This window comes from Pleuronectes platessa, chromosome 4 (genome assembly GCF_947347685.1).
Source record: "Pleuronectes platessa chromosome 4, fPlePla1.1, whole genome shotgun sequence".
Lineage (NCBI taxonomy): Eukaryota > Metazoa > Chordata > Actinopteri > Pleuronectiformes > Pleuronectidae > Pleuronectes > Pleuronectes platessa.
The window spans coordinates 18319219-18335806 of NC_070629.1; positions in this window are offsets into that span (position 1 = coordinate 18319219).

Sequence of the window (16588 nt, forward strand, 5' to 3'; positions counted from 1 at the left end):
TTTGGCTGAATTCTCAGATTTAAATAACATACGTTTTCTGTTAGACTAGTTAAAATGATATCATCATAATGCACTGTTAGATGGCAGCACTGGAGCAGTGCATGATAAGGTTGAGAGGGATGAGGATTCAGTGTCAGTCTCTAGTAAACGCTAGTTAGAGAAGCAGACACCCTGTTGTCGGATCTGGATTATGCTGCTGTGGTTTTCCACTGCTGTGTTGGCTCAGGGCCAGTGAGGGGGATCGGGCTCTTCAGGACAATCTATCACTGCACCACTTTCCCCCCCTCTGTCTCTGGACACATGCAAAGTGTGCATCTCTGCTCCCACCCAGCGATCGCCATATTTCCTTCCGAAAATGACACAGGATCACCTTACTCTATCTACGACCTTCCTGCTGACTTCCATGGATGTCTACTAGACTGGTCCTGCAGTTTTAACAGGATTATATTTAAATTCCTGACTAATAAAGAAATTAAAATATCATCTTTCATCCATTCACCCAAAAGGGAAAAAGAAAATTTAGAACAAAAGAATACAATTACCCAATGCACAAAGCATCATGAGCATCACTGAGGGAAAGACGGTCCTCCATATTGTTGTGTGTGGCCAGTGGCGGTTTACAGACTTATCCACTTGCCTTCTATGTGTTCTATTCATTTAGTGTTCAACCCATCTTTTTAAAGTCATGTGTTCTTTTCCTCTTTGAAATATCTTACCAGAGGTTAACCCAATGATGCTCTGGAGTGATTGGGAGCAATATGGAGATCGGGAAAGTAGGTCGAGGAATTTAACATAGGCGCAAAGGGAGAGCTAGGATCTGAGGGGATATCATCAGTGGCTCGAGTCGTCTGGAACAGGTTTCCCAGCAGCTTTATTGCAGCTTAGATGATCTCCCCTCCATCGAGCAACACTGGATTCAAGATCATCTGTTAGATAGAGGTGCAATAAACCCTTTGGCAAACGTATCCCAGACTGTTTCAACTGATAACACCAGAGGAAACACAGTCACAGAACAAGACAAACACTGACACACACGACAAATACACAAAACGGCCACAATACACAACACTGCACACTTCAAAAGGGTCGGGGCAAAGACGAGGCACCACCACAACATGTACAGCACTCCACTGGAAAACCACACAAACACAGACTGAAGCACAGACGCAACACAGACGGACACTCAAATCATACTTTGTGGTGAAGCCATGCAAGGACGGAGAGAGAGCATGCACACAAACGCACCGATAACCATATAGAGGTCCCACCCCAACCGACCCAACACACACACTTCTCACACAGTTTCACTTTCAATCACTTTCTCAAACAGTCAAACACCTTGATTTTGTCCTGAACACGAACACAGTGATACACATGACACAAGCATATTCTATGAATCTGAAGAACCCACAGGAAAAATACTTGTACAACTACTATTAATATTGTATATTATCACTACTATGAACCTGTGTTGCAATAAATACTTGGTGAAGCAGGAAAAACGCAGACGTACTTGAAACTTGAAACTCGAGTCTATGGAAATTACGTCAAAGCTATATTTTGCCCGTGGACTCTTGCCGTGTAATATGCTGCTTGTCAACATTAAGTTCAGAGAAAATCACAGACACCGATATAGATGTGAATATAGATACAGATACAGACACTCATGTCATATAGAAATGTGTGGTACGCAAAACATAATCCACCAAATGAAGAAATTAAAATCAGCAAGTTAGTACGATACATCGAGCAGGGACGGGAACAAAGAAAAAGCTCCAGCCTGATCCCACGACACCTGACTGAGTCAGCTCACAGCACAACAGCAACACTAGAAAGTCAAAGGAACCAGAACTACGATACCATAAGCAACACACAATGAAAACAAGAGATAAAGATAAAAACAACAACAGCAGAGCAACAACAGTAACACAAACTGTAAGTGACAGGTACAGGATGGTCATAAATACAGAAGATATATATATATATATATACATATAGATATATAGAAATAGGAAAAGCCAGATATACATGTTGCAGATATTTACTTCATCATCAAAGTGCCATACTCCTTGGCCATCCGGCATCTCAGAGCTCACACTACTGTCCTGATCGATTAGCCAGCGATGCACGGCGTGGGCCTAAAAGGACATACGACATAAAGACAGAGCCCGGTTAATCGCAACAGTGAGAGACAGAGGGATGGAGAGACAGCACAGAGAGAGAGAGAGAGAGAGAGAGAGAGAGAGAGAGAAAGAGAGAGCGTGAGGAGCGGTGGGGCAGGTAAAGAAAGAGGACAAACAGAAAACAATGGCAAGGAAATGAGAAGGTTCAAAGAGGAACAGGGTACACATTATTTTAGAGAAATAGGTAGAAAACAAGGTGGAAGAGGGAAGGAGAGGAGGAAGAGGAGCCATCCCACCCCACCCTGTCCTGTCCTGTCCCACCCTGCTTTAACAACCCCTCCCCCCCTCCTTCCCACCCTCCCCGAGAAATAAACTCTCTCTCTCTCTCTCTCTGCAGGAAACGGGTCGGGTTAGGATGAGTGGCATGAGTGTGGGAGCAATGGTGGGGCATGAAACACGAGAGCATCACGCATACAGTGGCGGTCGCCGGGCGGCGCCACACTGATGGTGATGGAGGAAGATCTGTTGGAGGTGTGGATGGTTTGTGGCTCACGGATGAATCAGCCGTGTCTCTGTGGAGAGCCGCGACCTAGTGGATGGAGTCCTTCATGTCGCGTCGGTGCGAGTGGCATCCGGACACACGGTGTAGTGTACTTACCCACAACTGAAATGTGCAACCACATGGGTGCAGTACAAAACACACGACACAATCACATCTTTAAGTCAATAACACAGACAGAAGAAAAACTTACAGCGAGGCCACATCTGACCTCTGACAGGGAGACACCGAGAACCAATGTATGTTCTTCTGTATTCAGAAGAGTTTCAGTGCAAAGAAACGTAGGAATTTTCCTCTTAACATAAACAGTGAACAGAAGGACAGTGATGAATATACAAAGGGGACGAAAGGCAGCAGGACTTGTTGGAACAATAAAAAAAGACGACAAAAGTCTGTGAGAGCCAAAAAATGACCAGAATACCCACATTTTTGCCAAGATCAGCGAATCACAGACAACACAACACACAGATTTCACCCTGCAGACAGATACACAGACAGACAGACAGGCAGGCAAGCAGATCAAGTCTGCTTCGACTCCCTCAGCTGAGATTCAGATAAAGTATATACACAGCAGCCAACTCTGGTCCCAGTCACCCTGAACACACACGTGTGCGGCTAAACACACAACCATCTGTTACTCTTTGACTGTTGTTGTGTCAGCACCAAAAAAAAACGACTAAACACAGCTCCTTTTCGTGACACTCGCTGCGGCAGAAATAAGTGTCAGATTTTGCACAGGGGTAAAAAAAAAAAATTTCAGCAGCATCACAGGATTAATTACCCTGTCATAGCCACGACTGCACTATTTACTATTACTTTACGCCATCAATTTCCGCTCTCGTGTTATATTTTTAAGATGCAGCGATGCGGGCTGTCAAACGTTCACACTGCAGAACAACATTTATTTCATACTGAAGGACCATTTAGCACATGAGGGAAGGAGGGAAGGAGAAAACTGCAGATCGGCTTCTTTTACACAAACCATCATTAGAGAGTGTGAGGATATTACCAAGCTTCAGCATACCCACCCTTAGGGTCAGCTGATGAATAGCGACATACAGTCCAACCACATATATTGGCTCCTTTAAACTTTATTCTAATGTAAACCAAATAAAAGTGTTAATTTCACACGTAATCCCAAAGCCTAACCTGGGAGAGGGAGACGGGGCTTGTGGGTCCGGCGGTGTGTGTCAGCAAAGACAAATTTATTCGATGGTGAACACATTGCAGGGAAGTGGAGGACAACACACAGAAAGAGAGGGAGTCACCTCAAGGGTACAGTGAATCTGTTGGTGACAGCAGAGGCCGGAGCCTCTGTTAGGACGCCCGAAAATAGATAACGCAAGCAGAAGGGGGAGACTAAATGTAGAACCAGAATGCACTTTATTGCATTTGATCCTTTTTTAAACTTTCTAAGCATAAATTTGCACTTTGTACGACCTTTATCTGTGAGAGGTATTTGTAGTAATACTGTCTGTGCATGTGGCTGTGTGTGAGGAATGTGTGTGTGTGTGTGTGTGTGTGTGTGTGTGTGTGTGTGTGTGTGTGCATGATGCACAGCAGCATCAATCCCAAAAGAGTTTGTGGTGAGTTACAGAGCGTGTCAGCTTAAAGAATAATTGGATTAAGTAGCAGACGGCTAGTGATGACAGGGAGAGAGGGATGAAGAGTTGGTGGAGGAGGAGGAGGAGGGGTGGAAGCAGGGTAAGGCAGAGGGGGAGAGAGGTGCTGATAAGGGGTAACAGGCCATGTTGTGTGGAGCCTGTTGGAGCCTCTGGGCAGTGAACAGACAAGCCGATGGAACTCGAACGGTTACGCTGTAGATTAGAGGGATAAGAGGATAACACTCGTCCTCTCTGGACAACTAACCAGCAGACTTTTGGCATCCGGGCACACTCTACGTCAAACTCCAAGACAAGGACAAGACAACCAGTATGAGTCATGTACAGCAGAAAATAAAAAAAGGCCCCCTCATTTAGTCCCTGCTTGCTTTATGGGCTTTTAAACCTTCCCGATGGCCTCCGGAGTACAGGGCCACTTTGGAGGCCGTTATCTTGCAACATTTCAGTCAAGGAATGTGAAAGTAGGGGGACTGGGAGAGAGAAAGGAATGGTCAAGGAGTAACCCACTGAGAAAGTGGCACTGGTGAAACATCACATTACAATTTCATGACGCTTTATTTGTAACAAGCATCCTTTGTTCCATGTACGATGACTTCAGGGGACCCGAGGAATTGATCAAAGTAAGAAAGTTACAATCAGAAACGTACTGGAACTCAATAAAGTGCTTTTACTTGATGAAACCACAGAAAATGTTATCACACTAGAATGGATCTCAGTAAAGCACATATAAAGTATCTCCACCAAGGCCCAACACAACCCTTTGGATCTGCACCAACTGGGAACACTCAAATATTAGATCCATTAATTATTATCTGTGAAATAAACAAAAATGTTGAATTAGCCCCTAGAAATATGAATGAACCCCTGGATCCAGATCTGCACCAAAAGTCAATGGGTTGTTATTTCCTTTTCCACCTCCACAACAATTCCATGGATATCATATCTGTTCAGTTGTTTATATGCTGTTTATAAACGAACACATTCTTTTTAATTTCCTTGATCAGTCACGACAAAGACAGTGTGTTACATCTACAACAGGTTTTTAGAGGTGTATTCAAAAGTGTTTGTTTACTACACAATGCGTTCAGGTGCTTGTTATAGTGCCACCATCAAGCAGACGTCTGTAAACAGCAACAGAGTTAATCAGACGCGTTTGCTAATCGGTGATCAACTGCAAGACGAGAGGCTAATAATATATCACATCACATGGCAAGACTCAACTCCAATTACCGCCCTGTTGTTGTATGCGTCCGTCAACGAGTGCAGTTTAGTCTACATGTTTTCTTCCAGACTCAAATGAGGTCACCGTGACCTTAACCTTTGACCTTCAAATGTAATCTATTCATCTATGAGACCATGAGAATGTTTGTTCCTACTATGAAAGGAATCCATGGAGGTGTCCCTTAGAGCGATCTTTGACCATTGACCACCAAAATCTAATCAGTTCATTTCTGAGTCCAACTTAACGTTTGTAACAAGTTTGAAGAAACTATAAAAATAATAGAACAGACGGTCAAACCATAAAGGGTCGGCCTACTGATGGCTCAGAGGCAATAAACCCACCGTAAGATGCATAACATGGTCCTCTACCAAGCAGATGTAAAACAAGTATTTTAATTATGTTTAAGATCCTTAAATCCTGAACATTAAGGAAGTGAAATGAGAAACTGTAAAACGTTTTGTGAGGACAAAAATAAACAAATCCCAGAGGCCTGAATTAATACTCAAAGCATATTTTCAATTTGATAGTTAATGCTTATTGATCATCCATTTAAAATGGCCCATAGGTTGTCCGTGCTATTGACATTATGAGTATCATTATTATTATTTGTGGAATACCAATATATAATTGGTTGTGTGACTGGGTTTCACTAAACTGAGAAGCGTTGTGCACAGAGCTTTCATTAGAGTAAGTGCTCCACAGGGAAGGAGCGATGGACCTGCACTGTCTGCATAACTCACACTCGCTCTGTGAGAAACATTAAGGAACCGAGGAGCTGCGATACACAACAGACTGCAGCGTTAACAACCAAGCACCTCTCTCATTCAGTCCAGTTTATTTTAGTCCCGCAGTGCATCCACGTCTCCTTCCAGCTCCCTGTCCGTAATCATCAAGTGCAGCACAAACATCAAGTAATGACGCTCTGATGTCATGACTCAAACTAGGCCAATGCATGGCTATTCTTTGTGAAAGGCTGACACAGTATATAAACTAAATGGACCTCTACTAAATTATTCAACTCCTGAGAGAGAGGGAAAAAAATACACGGCAAGATAGAAACTTCACTAAGGTGCCGGGGCACAGAGAGACCACTTCTTCAGATCCCACCTGATTCATCTGGTCTGCAGCTACGATTTCAATGTGAACAGGAGACGTTCACTGAATGTGAGAGGGATGGAACATTTAAATGGCTACTCCTCAATTGAGAAGTAAAGAAAATTCTATAAGCAGTTGTCCTATTGTTTGTTAAATGCAGTATTTATGTTTATATTTACAAATATTTAAAAGGTTGAGGAAGGTGGAATATTTTAAATCAACTGTCAGCAAATTCCTTTACTATCAAACTGTATCATTGATTCAATTTAAAAATCAACAATCAATTGTTAATTTTAATTGATTGAAAGGTTGTCTGGTGTATTGTGTAACAGTAAATCAAGTGTATACTGTCTTGTGTGCGCTGTCTTGTCAATTGTTTCATTGAATACTATCGTCATATTGACACTTGAACAATACACTTACGAATGCTGATAATGATGACAGAGAAATCCCATAAGCCAACACAAGCAGATGTAACTAAGTGCACATATAGACCAGGAGAGTAAAGAGACAACAGAGCAGAGATGAGGAGATCACAGCCTCTATAATAATACATGGCAGAGAGCTGCCAGCTCTGTGCCCAGGAGCAGCCAGCCCGAGCTCCGTCAGCAGAGTAGAGGTGGCACAGGTGGAGCCGCCAGCTGGGATGAAAGAGAAGGACGGTGCCACCTCCACCTATCACCTCTACAGCCTCTGTGTGTCTGCCTCTATCTGTCCAACTCCCCATCTGGGTTCACAGTCACTCTGTGGGAGCACGTGCAGCCACGGCTCTCCATCCTTTACAAGAACACTTTGCATTCTCCACTCATTCACTCTATGAAAACTCTGAAATACATATTAAAAAAGGATGTGTATCACATCACAATAAGGTTATAGTGACAAACCCACCCGACTTTAATTCCTCTCTGCCCTATGAAAGGTTACAGCAACATTCAGCAGATTGTTTTTTTGGTTTTCTGCCACACAATTCTCACGTTTCATATACTCTTACTTCTCTCACTATGTTTAAGCCACATCAGGAAGCTGTATTCAGTCCAAAACTTCTTATAACACAAGGTTCGCTTATTTCCCAGCTCCAAACAGCAGCAAGAGCCAGTTAGCAACAAGCATGTGAATATAATTTAGCATTTGGCAGCTAAAGAGCCAGACATCTCCACTAAGGAGTTGGTAGAGAGCATTTGTCAAGTGGACATGAACATGCATAACACGGTTATAATGATAAAGTTGCTTCAGATCTGTTGGGATGTTAAGCACACTTGCTGTCACATTCATCATATAAGCTTTAAACTGTTAAAATATTGTGTCTGGTGCTTTGCAAGAGGCAGAAAACCCTCTTAATGCAGGTTTAAGCAAAATCCAGGTACGGTTTACATTTATTTTGTATATTCAGGGTCTTCTGTGATTTAGACCTATTTTCCATTCAAAGTAATTTTGCAGTAAAAAGATGCACCATGATTTTAGACCATTAGACTTCACAATTGCTCTTTAGATTCCTCTACTAAACCTAACTCATTCCTCTCGCTCACTTTCGTGAGTTAATCTTCATTTGTGAGAAGAGAAACAACACGGAAAAGACTAATGCACACAAAGTCAGACGAGTCAAATTAACTTCCGAACAAAAAAGACAAAGAGCTCATTAGAAAAGAGGAGAGCATGTCGACCCTCAGCAGGATATTTGCTTAACAAAACCACAAATTACAAACCTCCTGTATTTCAACAACAATAGATTACACAGGGGCCAATGGATTGAACTGTACTCAATCCCTTCCCTATATTCCCCCTGTTCCCATACTGCGCTCAGAGTCTGTGGAGGTCAGAGGTCATTAAAGCAGATAGATTAACTTCGCGGCGCATAGAGGACACCCCACTTTGATGTTCACTGCAGTGCAGACAAAGCACAACCTCTTCTGATCCTCCGCTCTGTTTGTAGCTTTCTCTGTTTTCCTCACAGGACGGGGAAGGTTTGTTGAGGAGCGTGTTTCAACTCAAGAAGCTTTTCAGAGGCTGGGTAAGAGTTTCTACTGACAGAGGTGCACTTCATTTTTATATGGCTGCAATAAGTAATCACAAGTCATTATCCATTAGCTTTGATTAAAAAAATTAGATGAGATGAAACTGAGACAAACCATCAAAGGGATTTTTTTGATTAATTTAAACTTACAATGAAATTTCAGTGTTTACTGTGATTGGAGCTCTGTGACGTTTAACTATAACACAACATGGAGTGAACATTGTTTTTGAGAACCCCTGGGACTTGTAACGTTTGGAGTAAAGCTCTGTATAATAAAGACGAGATGAAAAGAAAGAGAAGGCATATAAATGAACAGTATAGGGGAGAGGGAAGCCAGTTGAAATTTCTTTATGTGTTTTATCAATGACATTTAGCTGTAGCCCCTGCCCCTCCCTCCGGTTTTTCTCGCTTTTTTCCCCATTGAAAGGCGTTGCTCTTCCACACCAGACTATTTTTATCCAACATTGCATTACCATAATAAAACACATGCATGAAAAAAAGATAAACTCAAAGAGACAGCACAGCCAAGAACCTGGATTTGAGAGGCTTATTTTCATCTTTCTTTCTTGTCTCCTATTCTTTTATGTTGCTCTTTTCTTTTCGCTCAGAGAAATGGAAAGAGACATGCCCTTTCTTTCAGCCCCTGCCTCATTATGGTGCTTTTCAGGTCGGCGCCTTTGTATGGGGCCAGCCCTGAGCTGTTCACGGGCATAACAGAGCAGCCGGTGGATTACCCACACCCGCGTCAACACTCACGACAGAGCCACCAACCAGTCCAGCCATCGACCCTGCCAAGTGTAGCATGAACGTTACATGCTTTAATAAGTGTAGCCAAAGAGCCATGCCAGGACTAAACCAACAGGAACAGCTGCTGTGCTGCAAATATCAGCACACACAATACATCTAGGTCTTTAAACCAGGGCACTGCTATCATAGCACTGGACAAAATATGATGCTGCCCACTGATAATCAGCATGCAGTGCGTAGTCTAGCCACAGAGCATCATGTCTCAAAACCGAACGCCAATAAGATTAGACGTTCAGAAGTGATACAAGTAATTGCTTTGACATAGAAAAGCCTGAGGTCATCGTCTGCTTGGGAAACAAAAACGCAACATGTAGTGTCGCTGCTTAACATTAGACCTGTAGAAAAATAAGCCTTCAAACAATGCATGTTGGTACAAAAGGTCTGCATGTATTCAGAGGTATAAGAAATTGTTCTGACAAACGCGGGACAAACATCTGGTGGAGATTGTACAAGTTTACATTTATTATTCTTTAAAATACAACGGTTAAAAAAGGGGGGGTGGGGAGGGGTTCAGGAGTTATAATTTGGCCTCGAGCGAATTAAAGTCGCTTATTACCGCAGTATACAACATACAATATTTACAAAGTATGTATGCGTTAATTACTTCAGCCCCATTAAGTAATGAGTTCAAAGGGTTCAGCCACGAGTTTCTATCGTCCCGTATAACATTACGCGATTGTAAGGTTTAATTTATTATAACATTATCACTAGTATTAATCTAGTATGCATGAGTGTAATGTTCATGTGTGCACCACTGTATACAATGTGTGTGTCTGTGCTCAGCTGTTGGCAGAACAGCGCTGCAGGTTCTGGTGGTCATCCATCAGAGCTGCATCCTCACGTTCTCCAGCTCCCTCCCGGGACAGAAAGACTGATGCCACCTCTCTCACCGCTTCCTGTAGTGCCCATTAAAGACCTATATGTGCTGTGGTAGGAAATTGGTCCTCCAATCTCACCTGTATGCAGTCGTCTAAATGCTCACATACAAGCCGTGCACATACACAAACGTCGGGGGAAAGTTTAATACTCGAGGTGGTTCAAATTTTAAGTATAAAGTGTATTAGAACGCCTGAAGAAGTGTGATCCACGATCCAGTAGAAGGCGGCCAATGTCAGCACGACATATTATTTCAAGCCCTCTTGACCAGCAAAGTACGTCAGAAATGGTATTTACAAAAAATTGGAGGACATTGGACGGGGTGGGGGAAAATTCTAATATATTCTTCTCGTCAAAGTAGCTACTGAATTTCAAACCCTTGTGTCAGATTTGTAAAGAGTATGGAGGGCATAGCCCTGTTGGCTGTAATAACGTCACGAACACAGATGTAAGATCCATATTGTAGTATACCTCTATTTTACTATGATGTCAGGAAACTATTTAAATGAGACACCAGACTGATTACTACTTCTAATACTAGGTGGCACAAAATACCCAAATGATTACACGTATTGAACGTACTTCAGGCAGATCATATTAAGTTATTACCATGGCGACAGAGGTCTTTCTGACTCCACACCCTCATATTTGTTTTATTTTCACACGTAATCTCTTCAGCTGCAACCAACACTGACGCATCACAACAATATTCATATGCGTATGAGCGTTGGAGTTAATGTACCTGAAGTGAACCCTAACCTAATTACCGTGGCATTTTTAAGAGGCAGTCCCGTTCTCACTGCAGTGCCATTATGTGGATGGGCAATAAAATAAATGGCTGCTGCACAGCTATTAAGAGAAAAATGCCCTTGATCCTTGATTAGATTCACGGCAGAGATATTGAAACTGAAGGGTAATATTCTCAGGAGGTGAAGACAGCAGCCAGTGAGCTGTGAGGGTGCGACGGGGAGGAGAGAGGCGGTCCCATCGCACATTTATTTCTTTAGGCAGAGAAAGGCCACGACACCTGCTCTGAGAAACGATGATGAGCGGGGGGGAAATTACATCTGAAGATCTTTAATGTACAAGCTTGGTGTGAAGTAATTAACGTTAGCGTTTTATTAACTAGAGCTACAGTGGATTCAAAGAAAGCTGATTACTTACCTGAATAAATACAGAATCTGGATATGATTGTTATCAGAAAGTATTGAGGACAAAAGAGGGCAGCAGTCTATTAAGAAAACACATATAAAGTGCTATTTATAGCAGGGGCCAGGAAAGGCGTAAAATCTGCTGTCGCTGATGTTCAGATTGATTCCTTGATTCCTTCCCTCCTGGTGTTGCTGACTCAGTCCCCAAGAGACTCCCCCATCCAGCCCTGGCTTGGTTTCAGTGAGGCTGAAGTACTGTTGCCAATGGTAAAGATGTGTGTGTGTGTGTGTGTGTGTGTGTGTCAGTGTTAATTACGTTGACGAAGACTATGACGAAATATATTCGTTAACGACCTTTTTTCCATGACGAAGACGAGACGAAGACGTAACGAAAACGAATCTTTGAAAATAAAAACTATGACGAAATCTATTTTAATTTTCGTTGACAAGACGAGACGAGACGAAAATGTTGGTGGTTGACTAAGTCACAATAATTTTTAAAACATCATCGTATCAGGCCGTCATGAAGTATCAGGAGCGGTCGAGTGACTGTGTTTGTGTGTGGCTGTATGTGTGTGTGTGCGCCCCAGATAGCGCTCCGGTCCGTAGCTCCGCCCCCCGCCTCGCGCACTCGCTCAGGGAGACACAGTGAAAGCAGAGCGCGTTCTCGTGGAGCAGCCTCTCAGTGACCGACTGCTTCTTAACTATGAAAACAGTGAAAACCAGAGTTTCTCTGGTCTCAGCTGCTCAGAGATCAGCCCCTCAGCTTCTTGATCAGAGCAGAAGCTGCAGTTGGTTTGTACAGAGCTGAAGTTTCTGTGTCCGGCTCCAGTCTGACCTGCTCTCCCTATTTGTTTTCACATTTAAAATTAAATATATATTTTTAAGCTATTAGGCTGCAGCTATATGTTTTTATAGAAAAGGAGTTTAATGTGGCTATTAAATGTGACTAAAACTAGACTAAAATGGAATTAGTTTTCGTCGACTAAAACTAGACTAAAATGGAATTTGTTTTCGTCGACTAAAACTAGACTAAAACTAAGAAGGATTAAAATGACTAAAAGGTGACTAAAATTAATATGCATTTTCGTCAAAAGACTAAGACTAAGACTAAATCAAAAATAGCTGCCAAAATAAACACTGGTGTGTGTGTGCCGGAGTATACACTGTTAGGTACTGTGGTTTTTTTTAACATGTTTTCTACTGGATCAACAATCAGAATGAAGGACATTTACACATTCACCATTACCCATCTTTTCCACAGTATTGACAAACACAGCACTGAAACTTACACACACCCACTCAGTTGGTGAAAAGCCATTAGAAGCCTATACACCTCTCTTTCACTTGCCCGCAGTATTGACAAACACAGCACTGACACTCAATCTCACACACAAAGGTTTGCACAACTATCCTTATTAGGACTTTGCATTGACTTCCATTCATTGTGAACAGCCTAAAGTAAACCTTATCGCTAGTCTTAACCGTGACCTTAAACTAGTCACTATTCACATCTCACCAATAATATTAACCAGGTGCTCAGAAATAATTTTTAGGACCAGGCTTTAGTCCCAATGAGGCCTGGTCCTAACACGATTGGTGTTTAATGCTGGAAAGGGTCCTTAGGAGGCAACACACAGACACACACAGACACACACAGTTTTGTTCAAAAGCCATTTTCTGCACGTTCATGAAGAGGGCACATTGAGTTCCTTACTGCAGCTCTTCCCTTATTCAGTAGTCAGCACTAACGGCACATGGCTTAAACCTACACCCATGTGCACTACAGGACGGCAGCTAAGATAAACACGTTCGCAAACACGTTCTATCTCTCTCTCACACACACACACACACACACCCCGGCCATGCCTTTACATACACCTCTGCATTAATTCCCTTCTGCACATGCCTTTACATATGACCTACACACACAACCACACATAGAGGGGTCTAAGTAAAGAGAGGTGTACTCTCTCATGCACAGTCATACAAAGCAGCCAAGCTGAATGCATCTAAAAATAGCACCCCACCCTGGCACCCCCACTGCCATCATTATTCCTTTCATCGTCCTTATCGGCAGCGTGGGCTCATTCAGTTGGTGGACAGTCAAGCCGCTTTCATGGAGCTTTCCTCACCTCCCCATAGACATTGACCCCCCCCCCCCCCTTTCAATTCTTGTCCTCCATCTCTCCTCTCTGAAATTTCCATCTCGAATCCCTAGGTCCCTTCCTCCCCCCTTTTTTGCTCTCTGCTTAGTGGGAAGCACCGATGAGTGACACCCACTGCAGTGTGGAGAGAGAGAGAGAGAGAGAGAGAGAGAGAGAGAGAGAGAGAGAGAGAGAGAGAGAGAGAGAGGACCCACTGATAAATATGACAACTAACAGCAGATGAAACTAGGTGAAACAAGATGAAAAAAGAGATGCAGAGATGAGATGATGAAACAACAAAAGGAAGAAAAGAAGTAAGAGGTGAATCCCCACAGTGCTCATCTGTCACACGCTGCAGTTGAAACCTGTAATAATAAGGTCTGCATCACTGCAGTATCTCATCTGTAAATCCTGCTATTGGCAGCAACCTTAATCAGAACACTTATTTCCATCATCGATTAAAGTGCTCATTGATTTCTTACTTTAACACTTAATCTTTGAGTCACAGATTAATCATATAGGGACATTTGTTTGTTTTGGGTCCAGATCCAAGCACAATCTGATTATTTCCAGAAAGGACAAGGAAAAACAGTAAATTATCACCACTGAGAAGCCAAAACTATGTCATCCAGCCATCAAGAGGCGAGGTACATCCTCAACAGGTTGCAATTATATCTCCAGAGCCATTTTTCAGCCAGGAACTCCAGCAAATGTCTGTGAGCAGGAGGCAACACATCGACATCGGTCCATTGGTTCTTATCAGCAAACCCTCTTAAAATGTCGTAATCCAGGTCAACTACATGTGACACCTCTTCTAAATCCTGAGATATTAGTTTTCTCAGTTTTGTGTCCATGGGGGTTACTAAATTAGTGTTCTCACATGCAGCCGCTCTGGAATATTTCAGGATCCGATCGATGGTTAGAACCAGAAACCTTCTTGCTGTGAGGCAACAGTGCTAACCACAGTAGCAAAGTGCCGCCCGGAGCAGCAATGTCAGTCGACTAAGGCATTAATGGATGAATCCTTCCAGCTCTACACCTGAAAACGAAGCACAACGGCCACACAGAGACTTGATAGTCCTAAGATTAACGCAGGACTTTTTCTTTGAAAAGATCCTAAATCTGGCTGTTTGGTAATTAAGTGAGATTTATAGTTTGTTAAACACAGGTTATAATGACAACATATTATATACACGAACCTACACAGGAGCAAGGAAAATAAGTTTTAGTGACTTTGTAATATCCAGCAGTAAGCTGGCTCTAAAAGTAAATGGGCTCTAAAAGTAGGCTGGTGAACCCTAATGATGAAAAATGAACTGACTAAAAAATAATAGGCTGTTTTTGCCCTTTGAGCAAGTTTACTTCCACAAAAATGAAGAGCATCCCTCTAATGCTCCCGGAGCTGGAAGGTGAGAGGGAAGTCTAGCTGGGGGAAATGTTCCAGATAACTGTGGCGTGCAGTTTATGAACATTTCGCGTTGACCTGCTGATTGCTGATTATCTCTGTAGTGACCATTTGGGATAAATCCTCCAAACTCTGAACCCCCCCCCCCCCCATCACTCAACATCTGAATTAACTTTCCTCTCACATCATTCAAACAAGAGGAGACGCATACAATAAGACCTCCCCACTGCTGCACACCTGTGGCCTGAGAAAAACACACTCCTGTTCTCACAACGCAAGCACAGCCCCCCTCCTCCTTTCCAAGAGAGGCACATACCAACCACAGACAAGTCCCTAACCCTTGGCAAAGCCCTCAGAAACAGGAAGAGAGCACTCGAGCTGGGATTTGGGGGTGAGTGGCTCAAGGGGGTTGTCAAAGCCGAGAACCCACAAAGACACGCATATGGAGAGGCTCTGGGTCAGTTCAAGGACTAAGAGAAATCAAAAGCAGGGGGGAGGACAAAAATGTGAGCGTTGTATGAAAGTAGAGAGCTGGAGAGGAACAGAGAAATGGAGCACAAAAGAGAGAGGAGTGGAGAGAGCGGAAAGGTTTGGATGTGATGAGAGCGCACATTGTATCTGAAGCTGTGCATGGTGAGCGGGTCAAGAGGGAGAAAAAGCAGAAAGTGAAAAGGTGACACACTGTTGGTCCTGCTGAAGGAACATGTTTGTACTGGGAGGGACAATGTGTGGGAAAAGAATCTGAATAAATTATCACCAGAGAGAGGTGAGCAAAAGAACTAATACTTTGGATTGAAGTGAGAGGGACGGACATATCAAGCATCTGCTCAGTAGTTTCTCTGCTCTGATTAAAGCACAGTGGAACAAATCAAACATCGCTTTAGTGTGATAATCAAAGCTGGAGAATCACACTCAATAAAACTACTGAATGAAAGTAACACTATAATATCTCCAGCAGAATCTACACGATTATCGTTATAATTCACTAAAACTATAATTACAGCCCGCCTCCATAGAACAGTGCTGTTTCAGTCATTGTACATTTTCTTCAAGACACATGTAATGTCATTGTGACCTTTGATATCTGAAATCATCATCTTTGAGTCAAAATGACCACTGGTCAATATTTGAGGAAATTCAATTCAGGCAGATTTGAGATATCATAATCTTTGACCACCCAAATTCCAAATCTGTTCATCGGTGCCATGTTCATCCATGAAGCTAAGTGAAGGTTTGTGCCAAATTTGAAGGAAAGAATTCTCTCATGGCGTTCTTAAGATAACACACTCAAAAGGCTTTTGCCTTTTGAGTGTGTTATCACATTTTGAGTGTGCCACAGTGACCTTGACCTTTAACCAATTCAAAACATCCTTGAGGCCAAGTGAATGTCTTTGCCAGATGAATGTTCTTGATGTGTCATATTCACAAGAACATAGGACACCTTGACCTTTAACCTTCAGCCACTAAAATCGATTCAGTTCATCCTTGAAATCAAGTGAACAGTTCCCTCAAGGAGTTCTTGAAATACTGTGTTCACAAGAATCAGACGGATGTTGGGAAAACCTGGAAA